The sequence below is a fragment of the Crocuta crocuta genome, unplaced genomic scaffold, assembly GCF_008692635.1.
Source record: "Crocuta crocuta isolate KB4526 unplaced genomic scaffold, BGI_CrCroc_1.0 scaffold23, whole genome shotgun sequence".
In the NCBI taxonomy this organism is placed as follows: Eukaryota; Metazoa; Chordata; class Mammalia; order Carnivora; family Hyaenidae; genus Crocuta; species Crocuta crocuta.
The window spans coordinates 703,731-725,292 of NW_027529439.1; the positions used below are offsets into that span (position 1 = coordinate 703,731).

The 21,562-nt window shown below is 41.8% G+C and overlaps 1 pseudogene; it reads left to right on the plus strand.

Annotated features, from left to right (window-relative positions):
* The first annotated feature begins 16,205 nt into the window (after nucleotides 1-16,205).
* Nucleotides 16,206-18,355, plus strand: LOC144228313 (transcription elongation factor A protein 3-like; annotated as a pseudogene).
* The last annotated feature ends 3,207 nt before the right edge of the window (nucleotides 18,356-21,562 follow it).

Sequence of the window (21,562 nt, forward strand, 5' to 3'; positions counted from 1 at the left end):
TTTTCATAGTATTCCTTGATAATTGCTTATATTTCTAAGTGGTTGGTTGTAATCCGTCCTTTTTCATTCAAGATTTTGTCTATTGGAATACTCTCTCTTTTCTTTTAGAGAAGTCGGGCTAGAGGTTTGTCAGTTTTGTTTATTTTTTCAAAAAACCAACTCTTGGTTTCGTTTATCTGTTCAACTGTGGGGTTTTTTGTTTGTTTGTTTCAAAATTGTTTATTTCTGCCTTGATTTTTATTATTTCTCTCTTTTTTTTTAATAGTTTATTGTCAAATTAGTTTCCACATAACACTCAGTGCTCATCCCCACAAGTGTCCTCCTCCATGCCCATCCCCCCCTCCCCCCACATCCATCAGTCCTCAGTTTTTGTCAGCATTCAAGAGTCTCTCATGGTTTGCNTTTCTTTTGTTGATGTGATGTATCACATTGATTGATTTGTGAATATTGAACCAGCCCTGTAACCCAGGAATGAATTCCATGTGATCTTGGTGGATAATTCTTATGTGGTATTGTATTTGATTTTCAGTTATCTTGTTGAGGATTTTTGCATCTGTATTCATCAAGGATATTGGCCTGTAGTTCTCTTTTTTTGCTGGATCTTTTGTCTGGCTTGGGAATCAGAGTGATGCTGGCTTCCTAAAATGAGACCGGAAGTTTTCCTTTGGTATCTATTTGTTTGGATAGCTTGAGAAGAATGGGTATTAATTCTTTTTTAAATGTCTGGTAGAATTCCCCATGGAAGCCATCTGGCTCAGGGCTCTTACTTGTTGGGAGATTTTTGATAATGATTTGATTTCCTCACTAGTTATAGGACTGTTCAGATTTTCTATCTCTTCCCATGTGAAATTTGGTAGTGTGTGTGTGTTTAGGAATTTGTCCATTTCTTCTAAGTTATCTAGTTGTTGGCATATAATTTTTCATAGTATTCCTTGATAATTGCTTATATTTCTAAGTGGTTGGTTGTAATCCGTCCTTTTTCATTCAAGATTTTGTCTATTGGAATACTCTCTCTTTTCTTTTAGAGAAGTCGGGCTAGAGGTTTGTCAGTTTTGTTTATTTTTTCAAAAAACCAACTCTTGGTTTCGTTTATCTGTTCAACTGTGGGGTTTTTTGTTTGTTTGTTTCAAAATTGTTTATTTCTGCCTTGATTTTTATTATTTCTCTCTTTTTTTTTAATAGTTTATTGTCAAATTAGTTTCCACATAACACTCAGTGCTCATCCCCACAAGTGTCCTCCTCCATGCCCATCCCCCCCTCCCCCCACATCCATCAGTCCTCAGTTTTTGTCAGCATTCAAGAGTCTCTCATGGTTTGCNGTTGGGAGATTTTTGATAATGATTTGATTTCCTCACTAGTTATAGGACTGTTCAGATTTTCTATCTCTTCCCATGTGAAATTTGGTAGTGTGTGTGTGTTTAGGAATTTGTCCATTTCTTCTAAGTTATCTAGTTGTTGGCATATAATTTTTCATAGTATTCCTTGATAATTGCTTATANGCCCATTCGTTCTTTAGTAAGGTGTTCTTTAACTTCCATGTTTTTAGAGGTTTTCCAAACTTCTACCTGTGGTTGATTTCAAGTTTCATAACATTGTGAAGTGAAAGTGTGCATGGTATGATCTCAATTCTTTTATATTTATCGAGGGCTGCTTTATGTTCCAGTATATGATCTATCTTGGAGAATGTGCNCACGTATTTCTCTTCTTCTGCTGGGTTTGGGGTGCTCCTGTTTCTCTCCCTCTAGTTCCTTTAGGGGTGCTGTTAGATTTTGTACTTGTGCTTTTTCAAATTTCTTGAAATAGGCCTGGAGTGTAATGTACTTTCCCCTTAAGACTCCCTTTGCCACAACCCATAAAGTTTGGATTGTTGTATTTTCATTTTCATTTGTTTCCATATATTTTAAAATTTGTTCTCTAATTGCCTGATTGGCCCATTCGTTCTTTAGTAAGGTGTTCTTTAACTTCCATGTTTTTAGAGGTTTTCCAAACTTCTACCTGTGGTTGATTTCAAGTTTCATAACATTGTGAAGTGAAAGTGTGCATGGTATGATCTCAATTCTTTTATATTTATCGAGGGCTGCTTTATGTTCCAGTATATGATCTATCTTGGAGAATGTGCCATGCGCAGTTGAGAAGAAAGTAAATTCCATGGCCTCAGGATGTTCTAAATATATCTGTCAATCCATCTGGTTCAATATGTTATTCAAGTCCATTGTTTGTTTCATGATTTTCTGTCTAGTTGATCTATCCATTGCTGTAAGTGGAGTATTAAAGTCCCCCGCTATTAGCACATTCTTGTCCATAAGATTGTTTCTGTTTGTGATTAATTGTTTTATGTATTTGGGTCCTCCTATATTCGGTGTGTAGACATTTATAATTGTTAGCTCTTCCTGATGAATAGACCCTGTAATTATTATATAATTCCCTTCTTCATCCCTTGTTACTGTCTTTAAAGTCCAGTTTGTCTGATATATGTATAGCTACTCCAGCTTTCTTTTGACTTCCAGTAGCATGGTCGATATATCTCCATCCCCTTCCTTTCAATCTGAAGGTGTCCTCCAGTCTAAAATGCATTTCTTGTAGACAACAGATAGATGGACTTTTTATTCTTTTTCTCCATTCTTCTACCCTATGTCTTTTGATTGGAGCATTCATCCCATTTACATTCAGTGTTGTTATTGAAATATATGGGTTTAGAGTCATTGTGTCCTTTGTGGGATTCATGCTTGTGGTGATGTCTCTAGCATCTTGCATTCCTTGCAACATTTCCCTTATAGGGTCCCCCTCAGGATTTCTTTTAGGGCTGGTTTAATGGTGACAAATTTTTCAATTTTTGTTTATTTGGAAATACTTTTTTTTTATTTCTAGGAGAGAGAGAGAGAGAGAGCGTGAGCAGGGGAGGGTCAGAGAGAGAGGGAGTCACAGACTGAAACAGGCTCCAGGCTCTGAGCTGACAGTCAGCACAGAGCCTGACGCGGGGCTTGAACCCACNGATATATCTCCATCCCCTTCCTTTCAATCTGAAGGTGTCCTCCAGTCTAAAATGCATTTCTTGTAGACAACAGATAGATGGACTTTTTATTCTTTTTCTCCATTCTTCTACCCTATGTCTTTTGATTGGAGCATTCATCCCATTTACATTCAGTGTTGTTATTGAAATATATGGGTTTAGAGTCATTGTGTCCTTTGTGGGATTCATGCTTGTGGTGATGTCTCTAGCATCTTGCATTCCTTGCAACATTTCCCTTATAGGGTCCCCCTCAGGATTTCTTTTAGGGCTGGTTTAATGGTGACAAATTTTTCAATTTTTGTTTATTTGGAAATACTTTTTTTTTATTTCTAGGAGAGAGAGAGAGAGAGAGCGTGAGCAGGGGAGGGTCAGAGAGAGAGGGAGTCACAGACTGAAACAGGCTCCAGGCTCTGAGCTGACAGTCAGCACAGAGCCTGACGCGGGGCTTGAACCCACGAACCGCGAGATCATGACCTAAGCGAAAGTCGGACGCTTAACCAACTAAGCCACCCAGGCGCCCCTATTTGGAAATACTTTTATCTCTCCTTCTATTCTAATGACAGGCTTGCTAGATAGAGGATTCTTGGCCTCATATTTTTTCTGTTCATCACATTGAAGGTTTCTTGCCATTCCTTTCTGGCCTGCCAAGTTTCCCATCCAAGTACTAACCAGGTCTGACCCTGCTTAGCTTCCAAGGTCAGACGAGATCGGGAGCGTTCAGGGTGGTAGGCCGTAGACTCTGGCCTGCCAAGTTTCAGTAGATAGGTCTGTCACCACTCTGATAGGATTCCCTTTGTATGTTAGGGCCCTGTTATCCCTAGTTGCTTTCAGAATTCTCTTTGTCTTTATATTTTGCTAGTTTCACTATGATATGTCGTGCAGAAGATTGATTTAAGTTACGATGAGGGGAGTTCTCTGTGCTTCTTGAATTTCAACGTCTACTTCCCTCCCGGGTTGGGGAAGTTCTCTGCTATAATTTGTTCAAGGACTCCTTCAGCACCTTTTCCTCTCTTCCTCTTCTGGAATTCCTACAATACGGATATTGTTCTGTTTGATTGTATTGCAGAGCTCTCGAACTCTTCTTTCATGTTCCTGGATCTGTTTATCTCTCTTTTTCTCAGCTTCCTCTTTTCTATAATTGTATCTTCTAAATCACTTACTCTCCTTTCTATCTCTTCAATCCGTGCATTGGATGCCTCCAGTTTATTATGTACCTCATTTTATAGCATTTTTAAATTCATCAAAGCTATTTTTGAGCTCCATAGTCTGTAGAAATAGTTTCTCTGATGTGTCCGTGCTTTTTTCAAGCCCAGAGATTAATTTTATGACTATTGTTCTAAATTCTTGTTTAGTTATGTTGCTTATATTTGTTTTGAGCAGTTCTTTAGTTCTCATTTCTTCCTGGAATTTCTTTGGAGGAGAGATCTTCTGTTTCATCATTTTGGTTAGCTTCCTATCTCTTGTTAATTTTAAAAGCTTGTTGTGCACCCTGCCCCTGCGGGTTCTGCTGTATGAAAGAGGGCTCTTTGACTGTCTGGGACCTGTCCGTTCAGGAAGTGTTATTTGAATGATGTCTCTTGGTCTCTCTTGTTGAGACTGGTTATTTTGTTTCCCTACTCATGGTGGTATTTGGGACTCTCCACCATGTGTATTTCGGCTTGTTTTTTTAGGTAACCCTGGAAAAAGAAAACAGACCACCACACAGGGAACAAAGGTACACAAACGTACAGACAAATCCCATAAACACGCAAACTGAAAGGGAAAAAGAAAAAGAAAAAATGGAGGGGACAAAAAACAGAACAATACAAAAACGATAAAAGGAGGAAGGATGGAAGACAAAGAACAAAAATTAAAATTAATAAAAAATTGAAAAAAGAAGAAAAGAAAAAAAAACCTAAAAGACAAAGGAGGGTCCAAAGGCATAAAAAGAGAATTCCCAGCTACAAATACAGAGCCAGGTGTATGCAATGTTGATGGAAGAGCATATACAAAGAGAGGAATGACAGGGCAGGGAGGAAGTGAAATTGGAAATTAAATGACCAGGCAGAAAGAGTAAGAGGTACTCAGAGAAACTATATAGTCTGTTTAGTCCAGAGAGAGAGAAAAAGGTAGTGGTGGAGATGTCAAGTGTACATCTAGAAAATGGATTAAATGTGACTGTTTAAGCCAACCAGTGACCAGGGTGCCCCGACCAGCAGAGTGGAGGGTTATGAATGAAAAAAGGGAGATGGGCATGGAGGAGGGCACTTGTGGGGATGAGCACTTGGTGTTATAGAAACCAACTTGACAATAAACTGTAAAAAAAAAAAAGTAAAAACAAAACAAATACCAAGTTCATCAATGAGTTAAATATGTAAATAAATACTCTAAAACAAAAAAAAATTTAAAGAGAGAAAAGGGAGATTATATCTGAATAGAAAGAATTATATATGATTAATCATGACAGTGCATCCATGTTGGTCTTGCCCCAGGCTCAGGAAAAAACAAACAAACAAACAGCCTCTGGCGGGGATGGGCGTGGTTTGGTGTAGGCAGGTCTAGCCTCCACTGTGTCCTGCTGGCTGCTCCCTGAGGCCCCGCCTTGGTGGTTGTGGGGAGAAAAATGGCGTTGCCCCAGTTCCTTCTCAACCAAGCATTGCAAATCACTCCTTTGGGTCCAATCTCCCTGTGCTGAGGACATAGCCAAGGTGGGCTGAGTTCTATGCCCCACGCCCCACCTCGTTCCCAGGTTCCAGTCCGAGGGCTTTGTTTATATCACCCAAAACAGTCTTGCAGGTCGCTGTTTCCCTGCTGCCAGGGGTTGAGTGGGGGGTGGGGGAAGTGTCGCAGCCTCAGATCCACTGGGGTGAAGCAGCTATACAACCTAGGATCCGAGGCCTCTACACCCCATGTGCAGGGAACGCAGCAGCCTCAGGCCTGCAGAGTCCGTGCAGCCGGCTGCCAGGGATGGTGCCAGGAGCACAGCAGAGCAGTTTTTCCTGGTGCCTTCTGGGACCGGGAGCACCTAGTTCAAAGTCAGCACCCCAGCCAGAACTAAAAAACAGTCTTCCCAAGCCGAGGTTTTCTCTTCTCCAGGGATGGTTCTATGAGCAATCTCAGCTTCTCTTTCCTTTCCCTTTGACTTGCTGTGGCTCACCATGGCTCTCTGCAGCTCATCACTCACTGCAGCTGCATGCAAGCCAGCTTCTCTCCCCTCCCTCCATATCTCCGGTCCCTGCCCACTTTTATCTTCCCCAGTTCGCACTCACGCACTTATGAGGTTTCCTTCCCAGTGTATTCTGTCTCTTTCTTTCCCCAAATTCCTGTGGCTCAGTGTCCTATGACTTCAGACCTTCTCTGTTTGAGAGATGGGTGCAAGGGAAATGCAAGGAGCTCCCTACTTCGCCGCCTTCTTGCCCGCATTTAAAGTAATTATTGATAATTAAGGTAGATAATTATTGCCATTTGGGGGGCTATTTTTGTAGCTCCTCTCTGTTCCTTTTTTCTTTTTCTCTCTTCCCTTGTGGGGTTTCTTTAGTGCTGTGTTTAGCTTTCTCTCTCATTTTATTTTGTGTATGTAGTATACATTTTTTATTATTGTTACTGTGAGGTTTGCATATAACTTCCTATGCATATATGACCTATTTTAAGTTGATGGCAACCTAAATTTGAACACATTCCAAAACTTTACATTTTTTCATCTTCCCACATTTTATATATTTGATGTCACAATTTAAACTTTTTAATTTTATTATTCCTTAACTAATTATTGTAGTTTTAATTTTACTACTTTTGCCTTTTAGCCTTCATACTGGCTTTATATGTAATTGATCCACTATCTTTGCTCTATATTTCAGTGAGATTTATACTTTCATATATTTCGTTATTACTTAATGCCATGTTTTTAGCTTAAAGATGTCCCTTTAACATTTCTTGTAAGGCTATTTTAGTGGTGAACTCCTTTAGATTTTGCTCTTTAGAAAACCTTGGTATCTGCTTCAATTCTGAATAATAACATTGCTGGGTAGACAATGTTCATAGCAGCACTCTCCACAATAGCTAAAACATGGAAAGAGCCTAAGTGTCCATCAACAGNAAAAAAGCAAATAGAAAAAAAAATAAAATAAAATCTTAAAAAAAAAAAACAAAACAAAACATTGCTGGGTAGAGAATTCCTGTTTGGAAGTATTCTTCTTTCAGCACTTTAAATATGTCACACCACTCCCTTTTCCTTGGAAAGCTTCAGCTTATAAAATCCGCTGATAGCCTTATGGGGTTTCCCTTGTATTTTACAAGTAGTTTTTCTCTTATTGCTTAAGATTCTTTATTTATCTTTATCTTTACTATTTTAATTATAATGTGTCTTGGTGTGGATATCTTCAAGTTCATCTTTTTTGGAACTGTTGGACTATCCATACCTAGATGTCTGTTTCCCCAGATTAGGGAAGTTTTCAGCCATAATTTCTCCCTCTGGCCCTTTCTCTCTCTCTTCTCCTTCTGGACCCCTATAATGTGAATGTTATTTTGCTTTATGTTGTCCCTTAGGTATCTTCAATTTTTATGTTTATTTATTTTTGAGAGAGAGAGAGAGAAAGGGAGAAGACACAAGTGGGGAAGGGGCAGAGAGAGAGAGAGAGAGAGGGAGGCACAGTGTCTGAAGTAAGCTCAAGGTTCAGAGCCATCAGCTCTAAACAGAGCCTGACGTGGGGCTTGAACTCACACACTGTGAGATCATGACTTGAGCCAAAGCTGTACACTTAACCGACTGAGCCACCCCGGTGCCCCACATATCTTCAGTTTTTAAAATAATTTTTTCTTTTTACTGCTCTGTCTGGTTGAGTTCCATTATTTTGTCTTTCAGCTTTTTGGAAGAGAGAGCAGTTTTATCTAGTCTGCTGTTGATTACCTCCAGTTTTTTTTTTTTTCAGTGTAGTTATTGTGTGTAGTTATTGTGCTACCTTGTTTTGGTCTTATATTTTCTATTTCTTTTTTTATTGAAGTTCTCATTGTGTTCATCTATTCTTTTCCTGAGTCTTGTTGACTCAGGAAAGATACTCAAGTATCTTTTTGACCATTACCTACCTCTGTTTCATTAGGTATTTTTTGAGGTTTTATCTTATTCTTTTGTTTGGAATATATTCCTCTATCTTCTCATTTTGCCCAACCCTCTGTATTTGTTTCTATGTGTTCAGGAAATCAGTTGCCTCTCCCAGTCATGAAGGAGTTTTCCTGTATAGGAGATGTCCCATGGGGCTCAGAAGCACTATTTTCCCTGGCTATCATAACTAGGCACTCAAGGGGCATTGCCTATGTATCTGCACAAGCCTGCCGATTGTAGTGGCAGAAGCACAGGTTGGGTAGGACTCTCACCCATTCTGGTGTTGATGAATGGCCATGGAATGGAAGTGGGTTGGGTTCTCAGTGGGGTGTGCATCTGAGTTGGGTTTCTTGTTAAGCAAGCATGTGTCTCTGCCTCTCCTTTCCATGTCAATGTTTTGCTTTTATCCTTTGCTGTGAAACATCTAGTTTTCAGAGGAAATTATTCCATATAAAGTTGTGAATTTGTTGTGTCTGTGGGAGGAGGTGAGTTCAGGATCTTTCTACCCACCATTTTGAGCTATCTCTCAGTGAATTCTCTTAAGACTGAATGGATTTCTGTTGCTTACAACCACAGCATTCTGACTGGTACACTATACCACAGACAACTGCTTTAAAATTTGTGGATATGGCATTCTTTTTCAAAATTTTCATGTCTTGTTCATGTAATGACATTGCCTATAATGTAGGTTTGAAGACTACATCATAACAAACATTGCCAGTGGCCTGTTCTTGCTTCTGTTGTGCATGCCAGTCAGACTCAGATGTGCCAACACCTGCATTCCCCCGACTCCTGAACCTGAAGACCCAGGTATTGTAGGGCAGAGACAATTGTCTTTTTTATGTTCTTTCTGAAGTCCTGACCCACAGAGTCTGTGAGCATAATGAAACAGTGCTTCACATCATTAACTTTGCATTGGTTTTCTGTGCTGTACTAGTAACTGGAAAAGGTACAGTAAGAACTGTGAGCAGAAAGACCCCTGGTGGAGAGTCTGGAAAGAGCAGTCACAAGGTAACAAAGCCAAGGAAACATGGGGACAGAACAAAGGCCTTTGGATAGAAAGTGTCACAGCTGAAAACACAGCCTGCAGCCAGGCTGGGCTAAGGCCACCCCAGAGAATCTAGAACTTTCTAATTATTTTCTGCAATGAAGGATGTGAGTGGTAGTACCAAGATAGTTTTCATGGTTGAGCTAAATTATCCATTACAAGAATGTCAACACAAACAACTATATCCAAGGAGCTCGTGGTTTGGTGTGACCCCAAAAGCAATTCAATTCCTTAAGTTCAAATCCAAAAGTGACACACAAATTATTTTTCTCATATCTTTCCCTTTATTTAAATGAAAGCTGTGCATCTGATTCTGATGGCCTCTTTCGTGTCTTAAAATGAGGATTTTGTCTAGCAGTAGCTGAATGGAGATACCATAATAGTATGTGCCCGGCCATTTTGCATGGCTTGGGTACCATATAAGTGTCTTGCTTAGAGCTGAACGAGTGCACTCTGCTCTCCTCGCACTGGCAGAGTAAAGGGAGATACCCATTTATTCCCCTAGGCAGAGGTCCCAGATGCTGCAATCTGTCTAAGCCAGGACAGAAACTGACCCAAGAGTAGAGTCCCTGTAGGGATGACCCCACAGGTCAGTCAAGAGTTCCATAGGACATGGACATTCCTGTTGGTCATAGTCATTGGCCTTGGGATTCAAGAAGACTGGCTGCAAAGCCAAATCTTCCTGCATTCGGTAAGCAAGGCTCTTGAAGCCTCACTTCTCATGACCAAATGGGGATAATAATTGTCCTTGAATCATAAGGTTGTTATGAAGATCAAATGAGATGTACATAAAAAGCCTCAATGTACACAGCATATCTAATAGATGCCAGTCACATCTCTCCTCCTTTGTTTTCTTTTTAACATGTGAAGGCTTGAGGGCAGACTCTCCAGACTCTCTTTGCCCCTCCACCTCCATGCAGTGGAAGTCCATAAAACCTCAGGGTGCTTGAAAAACATTTTGTAGAACCATGGCTTTGCCTGACATCCTTGATGATAAATGAGGAAACTAGAGCTCAGATGGTGAAGTGATTGTTCTTCCAAAACCTTTGAGAGTCACCTGGGTAAGTAATGTGGGCCTCACACTTGACACATCCCTCAATGGGCTGGGACTGGCATCAAGACACATCCCTAAAATCCCCTTTGATTGAGCTAAAGAGTTGGGCTTTCATAATGTGGACATTAAGCTTCCTCTTTCATTTATATCTAATTTATCCATTTATTCTATAAGTATATATTGGCTAACTCCCATGTACAAGGAACTTTTCTTGGAGGAAAAGTGGTAAGATAAATGGGCAAAAATCACTGTCCATGGAGAGCTTCATTCCATTAAAAAAAGGAGAAAGTCTATAGACAAGACAATTCAGTAAAATATAAAGGATGTTAGATGCTGAGAATAAATAAGGAAGGAGCTAGGAAGTGATGATGGAGAAGGAGAGCTGGAGGAGGGAGCAATGAAGGCAGTTAGAGGAAGAGCATTTCAGGTGAAGCAACAAAACATGCAGATACCTACATGACTTTAAGTGTTAATGACTTTGGTCACACTCTTCTAGTGATCATGGGTGTGAGAAGATAAGCAGCTGAGAGTTCAGGGCAGAAGACAGTGGCTCTCCATAAAAGGATGGAGCCCCAAATGGCTGGTAAAAGGAGCATGAAGGAAAATGATGTGACTCTGATGTGTGCAGATGCAGGTCCTCCCCTTAGCCATGGTAAGGGTGGTGAAGAGTGGGAGCTTTGTCCAGGAGGTGATTGCTATATTGCCTAGCCTTAGCAGTAGAATGGGTGCAAAGAAGCACTAGGGACTGCTGCAGCTGTGTGAGTTCCCACCCAGATCCCCTCCCCTAACCACCACAGTGCTCATAGCCTGACTGTTAATGCACCACTGGGTAGGGGCTGCCTCTGTACACTGAAGTCTTCCACGTACATCCATGGGGCAGGCTATGCATGCCTTTTGAGAGAGACTTTCCCATCTTACCACCCCATTCCACTCTTGCTGTGTCCTGAAGATACCTAACAAACAAACAAACAAAACCCTTTTCAGTTCTGCTTTTGAGGAAACCCAGCCTAGGACAGGTACACAATGTGTTTTTTCAGGGTATTCTCACCAAATCCAGGCACCTGTGATGCCCCTATTTCATGAGAGGATACCATAATCTTTGCTTTCCCCAGGGATATGTTACTGCTGGTGATGGTGGCCCTGATGGTCGTTATCACACTCACAAGCTCCATTAATGAGGGGCAATGGGTGACCTGCTGTCTCCAGGAGTCTAGTCCTGTGATGTAGAGCCTCTCTTAGCCATACCAGAGTGGGTGTTAGAGTGGTTGGGAATGCACCCAGTTACACAGAATAAAGATACTCTATGGTCTATACCAAGAACCACCTCTGATACTGCATACTGCATGTGCTGTATAGATGATGAGTCCTTCACATCTCCATCTCTCAAGTGTACAATGGCCTGTACTATTGAAATTGTTCTTGCACAGCCCTCTCTTGGGTGGGGATATTGTTGGTTGGGCTTGTTAAGTTAACTGCATACACTCTGTCATTTCACTATATAAACATGCATTCTTTTTTTTTTTTTTTACAAATAGTTTATTGTCAAATTAGTTTCCACATAACACTCAGTGCTCATCCCCACAAGTGTCCTCTGACCCAGCAATAGCACTGCTAGGAATTTACCCAAGGGATACAGAAATGCTGAGGCATAGGAGCACGTGTACTCCAATGTTCATAGCAGCACTCTCCACAATAGCTAAAACATGGAAAGAGCCTAAGTGTCCATCAACAGATGAATGGATCAAGAAGATGTGGTTTATCTATACCATGGAATACTACATGGCAATGAGAAACAATGAAATCTGGCCATGTGTAGCAACATGGATGGACCTTGAGGGTGTTATGCTGAGCGAAATAAGTCAGGCAGAGAAGGACAAATATCATATGTTTGCACGTATAGGAGGATTAGGAGGAACTTGACGGAGGAACAAGGGGGAGAAGAAGGGCGGAAATGGTGGGGGAAAGGGAGAGAGGACACTTATAAACATGCATTCTTAAAGGAAACACCTCAGGACATTTCACTCTAGGCCATAGAGAACGATGGAGTTTAAGTTATGTGAGGCAGGGTGTCCTTTACAGTAAGAACTTTTGGTAATGGATGGAGGACTTTGCCCCTCACTCCTGATGTTTCTTCCATGAAAGGAGCACTCCTGGCCTCTCCTCATCCCTTTCCTCTTTCCTCCTAGGGAATAAGGCATGTGTGGTTTGGTCCCTTCCTATCTTTATTTTAGGCAACTGCTTTCCTGCAAGGAGCACCTGGTGAGCTTTAGAGACCCTGCCCCAGGCTAAGGGCTGCATAGTGAGGGCTTCCTGTCATTGGTGGGTAAAGTGCCTCTTTGAGGGCACAGAATTGGGAAGCCCCTGTTTCCATGTACCTTGATACATCGTCCAGGGTCAGCTGTTTTATTTATAAAGCAGATAGTTGGTTTCTTTTTTAAAAAATATTTGCACATATAGGTGGATTAGGAGGAACTTAAAGGAAGACCATGGGTGAGAAGAAGAGAAAACATAGTTGTAGAGAGGGAGGGAGGCAACCATGAGAGACTCTTGAATGCTGAGAACAAACTGAGGACTAATGGGGGGGAGGGGAGGGGGGTGATGGGCATGGAGGAGGGCACTTGTGGGGATGAGCACTGGGTGTTATATGGAAACCGACTTGACAATAAACTATTTTAAAAATAAAAAAATATTTGTAAATGTTTATTTATTTTTGAGAGAGAGAGAGAGTGTGTAGGTGGAGGAGAATCAGAGAGAGAGGGAGACACAGAGTCCAAAGCAGGCTCCAGGCTTTGAGCTGTCAACACAGAGCCTGACGCAGGGCTTGAACTCAAGAAATGTGAGATCATGACTAAGCCTAAGTCAGATGCCTAACTCACAGACTCCGAGGAGCCCCAAGGTTTCTGATAACTTGGGTGAGTTGGTATGATTCCACTGGAATTTGATGTATCTCAGTTAGCTTTGAAACTGGTAATTGGTATGTCTCTGTTGGTTCTAAACTTGAGTATGAAACAGAAAGTGTTGATCTATTGATCCTTCTCAAAACAACCCATGAGAACTGTGGTTTCTTTTCCAGCTTTTCTTGTAGCTAAAGGCATATGGTGGCGGGCTGGCTGACTTCTGAGACAGACCAGCTTGTGACTGAAGAGCAGCACAGAACAGATGATGCCAGCCTAGCAGCCACGACCTTCATTTCCACTAACAATGCACAGTGAGGCAGAAACTACAGCAGCATGTCCATCCCCGCCAAGGTCAAAGCTCCTGGGGCCATCTCCTGATGATGAGGCTGCACCTCTCGAGCAGTCACAAGAGCCTCTGTTTCATAAGCCTATAGGGGAGACCTGTATCCAACCGCCATTCCCAAGGTGTAAACAACCAGACTTCTTGGAAATTTTCTAAGAAAGTTATCTAAGGAATGGATAATTTTTCCCATTCAAGGTGGATGAGGCAGCCCCCAGACAGCTGGTAGATGCTGCATGAATCACAAATCACCAGAGGCATCCTTGCTTCACCCAGCTCACTTGAGATTATACTGTAACAACAGGGACAGAGACTCATCCAAAGCAACCAAAATTTTTATGTAAATGACATTTTGGAGAACTGATTAATACGTCAAAATATTCAGCTCCCAAGGTATGATAAAAATAACTTGAATTCTTTGTAATTTTAGGATTTAACATTCAAATGACTGATTTAAATTCTATTTCATAAAATCCTATTTGAGTCTTCTCCCTTTTTCTGGGGGTTTTGGATGACTTCTTTGCCAGGCTCTGAATTTGCATGGACCAGAATTCATAGCAGCAAACTACATGTTTTGGAAGACTGGAGGCTCATGGTTTATTCTAATAACAGCACTTGCATCCGCATAGCGCCTGTCATTTTTATAACATCAAAGAATGTAGGAGGCCAGAGATGTGTTTGGTGGGCAGTCATAACCTCCTGCTTCGTGCTTTAAGGGAGGCACAATTGCCACACCCAGGCAGAAGTGCTTAGTTAAGCACCCGATTGCTCATTTCCTCCTGTGATGATGACCCTCTCTATAAGTTCATCCTCCCAGTTTTGGTATTGCTTTCAGTCAGTTCTTGATGGGGTTCATCCTATCCTGGGCTCCCCAGCAAACAGAGCCTGAGATATACAGAACATGTGCTCACCTTTTACTATGAGTGCCATCGCAGGGAAATGAGGGAATTGGGGGGTTAGGTAAGAAGGGAAGGAACAAATAGGACATCCCAGCTGATTTCTGAGTGTGGCTGGTAAGTTCAGAGAGGCCTTAGGAAGCCTCTGTGCATCTGCACTGTTGACTCTAGAGACGGACAGGGGAGGAATGTACACATACCTCCCATTGCCCACGGGTCCAATTTCCTCTGCCCAGCCCCAACTCTCCTATGCATTGTCATTCCAAACTTCCAAAGAGAGATATTTGAATGGCATTAGATGGCTTCTCCCTTCATCAACAACTGGGAATTTTGGGGTGAGTGGCTGAGGGGCAAGGTGTGGGTGGATGTGGGATGCTGTCCTTTTGTGCTTCCACCCAAAAAAGGGACTGAATCCACTGCTGCAGCCTGCAGCAGCGATGGCAGCAAGGACCCAGCATCATGACCTCAAGGTTCCACAGGTGGGGGTCAGTTCCTGAGACTGGGTCAGGGGGAGTCTGGCTCAGTATTGTTTTGACACAAGTGTTTATAAGGACATCACTGGGGCACCTGGGTGGCTCAGTTGGTTAAGAATCCGACTTCAGCTCAGGCCATGATCTCACGGTTTGTGGATTCGAGCCCTGCGTCAGCTTCTGTGCTGACAGCTAGATCAGAGCCTGGAGCCTGTTTCAGATTCTGTATCTGCCTCTCTCTCTGAAACTCCCCTGCTCATGCTCTCTCTCTCTTTCTGTCTCTCTCTCTCTTTCTCTCAGAAATAAATAAAACATTTTTAAAAAAAGACTTAAAAAAAAAAGACATCACTAAGGACTAGTTGGGAAGTACTCAACCTACATGATGGAATAAACTACTAAAAATCAGTTGTTAATGGACATGATACACCAAGGCATCATGCAGATCTCATTAATATGGTTCTCAGGTGAACTTGACCAATCTCTGAACATTGAGATGCTAGAACTGAGTGTATGGCAAGTAAGGGAAGTGTCTTCACTGTAGCCCTTTCATTTTTATTTTTTCATTTTTCTCCAACTTTATTAAAGAATAACTTGAATATTTGAAGTGTTCACTGTAGTCCTCTTATGACTCTGCTTCCAGGAAGTCCAGGGGCTGTAACACCTCACAGGGTCTATTTCTGCCATATTTGAGATGAGTGATGAGTTTTGGAGAGAACACACAACCCACACATGCATACATTCTCTCTCACACATTCTCACTTATACACACAGGAGTGTCATATTGAAGTCCTTATTTAATTAGCCAAGGATAAAACAGTTTATCAGAGGTGAGACAGCCATGGGATGGAGGATGTAGTCCGTGTGTCTCCACATACCTTTGCTTGGACCCAGCATCCCCGGAGGCACATAGCTGCAAGTGGCTCTCCAGTCCTTCTAAGGTCTTGCCAGATTTGGATAGCCCAATTCTCTTTTATTTTGTAGATTTTTAACCTTGACATAATTTCAGACTTACAGAAAATTACAGGTTTAGGATGATGAACTCCTTTAAAACCCCTTACCCTCATTCACTAATTGTTTACATTTGTCACACCATCATTTTCTGTATGTATATTTAATGTTATTTTTTTCTGACCCACATGAGAGAAGGAAGGAATTATTGTGTGATTTACCTCTATATATTTCTGTGTGTTTTCCTAAGAACCAAAGCATATACATTGCTACTCACAGTATAATTATCAAAAATGAGGAATTAAAAATTTTTTATTCAAGTATAACTAACATACAGCATTTTATTAGTCTCAGGTATATAATATAAAGATCCAGGAGCTCTATACATTACTCAGTGCTCATCAAGATAAGTGTATTCTTAATTCTCTTTATTTTAGCTTGCCCTTCCACGTTGCATGTGCTAGCATGAGCTAGGAAGAGGAGGTGCTGAGGATGGCCAGAAAGTTTGGAGAAGTGGTGGCCAGGAAGAACACAGAAGGGGCCTTTGACCTTCTGAAGAAATGAACTGCTGTCAAATGTCCATCCACCTATTCCAGACAACCAGGATTGAAATCTCTGTTAATGGGGTCCACAAGCACTACTCAGACAAAAAGGTAGTGTCTTTGGCCAGAGTCTTCATCAGAAACTGGACTGTTGAACTCCCCTGAACCTCCCAAAGAAGAAAAAGGAGAAGAGACAAAGCAAAGAAAGAAAAGGGTCTTGACTATTTCCCTTAGAAGCCATTGGCAGGACTTTTTTCACCACTGAAAAAAACAAGGGCAAGAGCCCAAAGACAGAAGAGACTGTGGACTCCAAGTCTTCAGCCACCTCCTCTACAAAAAGGCCATCAATGGAAAGATCAAACAGCAGCAAATCAAAAGCAGAGACTCCCATGGTTTTCCCCCCTTCTTCTCCCTCCACGGTCCTCTGTTAAGTTCCTCCTAATCCTCCTATACATGCTAACATATGGTATCTGTCCTTCTCTGCCTGATTTATTTCGCTCAACATAAACTCTCTCAAGTTCCATCCATGTTGCTACAAATGGCCAGATTTCATTCTTTCTCATTGCTATGTCGTATTCCATTGTACAGATAAACCACATCTTCTTGATTCATTCGTCCGTTGATGGACACTTAGGCTTCTTCCATGTTTTGGCTATTGTTGAGAGTGCTGCTATGAGCATTGGGGTCCATGTGACCCTATGCATCAGCACTCCTGTATCCCTTGGGTACATTCCCAGCAGTGCTATTGCTGGGTCATAGGGGAGTTCTATTGTTAATTTCTGGAGTAACCTCCACACTGTTTTCCAGAGGGGCTGCACCAGTTTACATTCCCACCAACAGTGTAGGAGGGTGCCCATTTCTCCCCATCCTCATCAGCATCTAAAGTCCTCTGATTTGCTCATTTTGGCCACTCTGACCGGCGTGAGATGGCATCTCAGAGACTCTTGAATGCTGAGAACAAACTGAGGAATGATGGAGGTGGGGGGAGGGGAAAGGGGGTGATGGGCATGGAGGAGGGCACTTGTGGGGATGAGCACTGGGTGTTATATGGAAACCAATTTGACAATAAACTATTAAAAACAAAAACAAAAGCAGAGACTCCCAAAACACCCAGAATCCCCTGACCCCCCCACTTTTATCCCCTCCATCTATCTCCTGGCACCGTACTACCTCACAGGGTACTCTGTGCAGTACAAGTGTGTGGAAATGTTCTCAGCAGCCCTGAAGGTTGATGGCAATTGCAAGGACTATTAAGTCAACTGTGACAAGATGGTATCAGAAATTGAAGATCATATCTGTCTCAAGAGTACTGACATGAATTATGAATGGATCAAGAAGATGTGGTTTATCTATACCATGGAATACTACATGGCCATGAGAAACAATGAAATCTGGCCATGTGTAGCAACATGGATGGACCTTGAGGGTGTTATGCTGAGCGAAATAAGTCAGGCAGAGAAGGACAAATATCATATGTTTGCACGTATAGGAGGATTAGGAGGAACTTGACGGAGGAACAAGGGGGAGAAGAAGGGCGGAAATGGTGGGGGAAAGGGAGAGAAGCAAACCATGAGAGACTCTTGAATGCTGACAAAAACTGAGGACTGATGGATGTGGGGGGAGGGGGGGATGGGCATGGAGGAGGACACTTGTGGGGATGAGCACTGAGTGTTATGTGGAAACTAATTTGACAATAAACTATTAAAAAAAAAAAAGAGTACTGACATGAATTACTGGAACCAGGTGCACAGCCAAATCAGCAACCTTGAGAACCCCAGGAACCCCAGCCTGAGGGATAATGTGCTCAGTGGGGCCATCTGTGCTGCACTCATTGCCAAGGTGATGACAGAGGAAATGGCCAGTGATGAGCTGAAGGAACTGAGGAATGCCATGACCCAGAAGGCTACCTGTGAGCATCAGATGGGCAAGATGGATGGCACCGCTACTGACCTCCTCCAGTGCAGCAGATGAAAGAATTGTACCTATAACTAGGTACAGACATGCGGTGCTGATGAGCCCATGACTACCTTCGTCTTATGCAATGAATATGGCAGTCACTGGAAGTTCTTCTGATAGAACTGTCAGCCAAGATTTCACTGAACAAGGTGAGGAAGAACAAAGAGAAAGCATTTCACTTAGCATTATACCCGTAGATCACTCTATGCCATTGCAAATTGCAAGATATTATCCTTTTTATGACTGAATAATATTCCATTGTATTTATATACCACATCTTTAGCCATTCATTTGTCAATGGACACCACATGGGTTGCTTCCATATCTTTGCTATTGTAACTGATGCTGCAATAAACATAGAGGTGTATATATCTTTTCAAATTAGTGTTTTTATTTTCTTTGAGAAAATACCCAGTATTATGGTAACTAATTTTAATTTTTAATTTTTTGAGGAACCTCCATACTAGTTTCTGCAGTGGCTGTACCAGATTGCATTCCCACCAACTGTGCAAGAGGGTTTCCCTTTGTCCACCTCCTTGTCAACCCCTGTTATTTTTTGTCTTTTTTATAACAGCCACTCCGACAAGTGTGAGGTGATATCTCATTGTAGATTTGCATTTCCCTGATGATTAGTGGAGTTGAGCATCTTTTCATATGTCTGTTGACCATCTGTATGTCTTCTTTGGATACATGTCTATTCAGGTCTCCTGCTGCTTTTTTTTTTCTTCTGCCCATTTTAATCGGATTTTTTCCTAGCACCCTTACGTGTGTTGAGTTGTATAAGTTTTCTTTTTACAATTTTTGGATGTTAACCTCTTATACTGAATATATCATTTGCAAACATCCCACATTCAGTAGGATGCCTTTTCTTGTTTTCCTGATAGTTTCCTTCACCGTGAAAAAGCTTTTATTTTGCACTAGTCCCAATAGTTTAATTTTGCTTTTGTTTCCTTTGCCTGAGGAGACATATCTAGAGAAATGTTTCTACTGCTAATGTCAAAGAAATGACTGCCTATGTTTTCTTGTAGGAATTTTATGGTTTCAGGTCTCACATTTAGGTCTTTAATCCATCTGGAGTTTATTTTTGTGTAAGGTATAAGAAAGAGTTGAAGTTTCTTCTCTGTGTAGCTGTTCAGTTTTTCCAGCAACATTTGTTGAAGAGAATCTTTCCCCACATTGTATATTCTTGCCTAGTTTGTTATAGATAAATTGACTATATATGCATGGGTTCACTGGCACAAAATAGATACATAGATCAATGGAAAAAATAGGAAATTTAATATTAATACTATTGTCTAGTAAATGTTAATGTCTTCAACAATATTCATCATCAGCTTTTCTCCTCCATCGAGATCCATGCATGAGGGATGTGTTACATTTACTTGTCATACTGTTGTCTCTGTTACTCTGGAGCAGTTTTTCAGTCTTTGTCTTTCATCACCTTGACATTTTTTTCGGAGAACAGGCCAGTTATTTGAACAACGTCCTACACATTTAGATCACTCTGACACATATGTGACAGGGACACCCTGGAAGTCTAACAGGTTAGGAGGGAGAGTCCAATGGATGTAGCACCTACCAAGAGATGCTACACAACCTGGCCATGCATGTGTTAGGGGTTGTTTACCAACTGCTGGCCCTCACAGTTCTAGAACCAAAGTCAACATATAGAAGGCCAATACCCAATGGAAGTGGGACTGGGGAAAAAGCTCAGCCAGGACATAGGAGCCCTGATGACTATCTCTGCCTCTCACCTTCCAGCCCCCCNCTTCATCCTTTTTTCCAAGCTATTCTGAAACATAATTTGCTCCATTGGCTGCAATGAAAATCTGTTCCTCTGCAGCTTCAAGGCAGCTCACTTAGGACTGGTCCCTGCTCTGGGCCAGTTCTAACAAACCAAGAATTCCCTTTTCACCGTTGCTCCTGGCTCAGACTGTAACACTCTGAGCCTTCTGCAGTCATCTTCAGAGTTCTAGATATTTCTACTTCCATTTGCCATCATGGGGTGCTATGCAAATACAGACACTTGTGGAGACAAAGCTACCCACCATGAGCTCTATGAAATCATTTTCCTTTGGAAGGAGAATGGCCTTCCTGGTCTGGACATGTTGTCACAATCTCTCCCTTCTTCCTATTTAGACACTCTTCATTTCATGGCATATCATATTCTCTCCCCAATGTCAAGATCACAGGAAGATTAAGACCAGGGCACTGCTACCTCAGTAGGTTTCTTGCTTGATGTCTTTTTTTTTTTTAATGTTTTATTTATTTCTAGGAGAGCGAGCGAGCGAGCGAGACAGCGTGAGCAGGGGAGGGTCAGAGAGAGGGACACAGAATCTGAAGCAGGCTCCAGGCTCTGAGCTGGCAGTCAGCACAGAGCCCGACGCGGGGCTCGAACCCACGAACCGCGAGATCATGACCTAAGCGAAAGTCGGACGCTTAACCGACTAAGCCACCCAGACACCCCTCTTGCTTAATGTCTTAATGCCCATTTGTGTTTCTGTCTTTCTTCCCCAAGTCTTGGTTTTCTATATTCTAGCTGTTTTAGTGACATCATTAGTTTTAAGTGATCTCAGTCTTTTGGGAAGGATAGTGCATTTTAAAATGTTTCACACTCAGTTCCCCAGGAGGCAGACATTCTCACTCTTACTTCCCAGAAGAAGACATATGGGAAAAGCCAATGCAAGCCCAGTTCTCACAAGACAGGTGGAAGGGAGAATGAATCCTACCCCAAAGTAGAGTCTTTTCCACCTCATATAAATTGCTACTAAGAATAAAGTTAAAAGTTTAAGGAAGCAAATAGAAAATAACCCATAAAGGTTCAATGGCTGATGTGTTGACTGATCACCTCTTTGCAGGTTTCTCACTTAGGTTGCTGCATCTCAGTGAATCAGTTAGTGCTCCTGTTTATTACTCCCTAGGCTGTGAGTTTTCTGTCATGCTCACCATAGTATCTCCAGCACTGAGAACAGTGTCTGGCACATTATAATCCAAAGCTGTCAAGTGATGTTGAGCAAACATCCATGATCAGTAGTTATGCTTATTTGCATTGAACTCTTGGCCAAAGATTCTCTATGATATAAACTTATCTATACTGGGGACACCACCCAAGGCCAGGTGGAAAGGCTTTCTGGAATTACATGTTTTTTCTGAGTCCATGAACTTCACTGTGCATTCTCTTGTGACAATAAAGAGGCATCTTTTTCAGAGTGAAGGCCAAGATGAACACTGATCAGAGCTGTGCACAGGTTCCCACGTGGTGGGGTCCCCTTGTGGTTGAGTCAATTTTGGAACCTCATTCAACCTTCCTGTGGTTGTGAAATG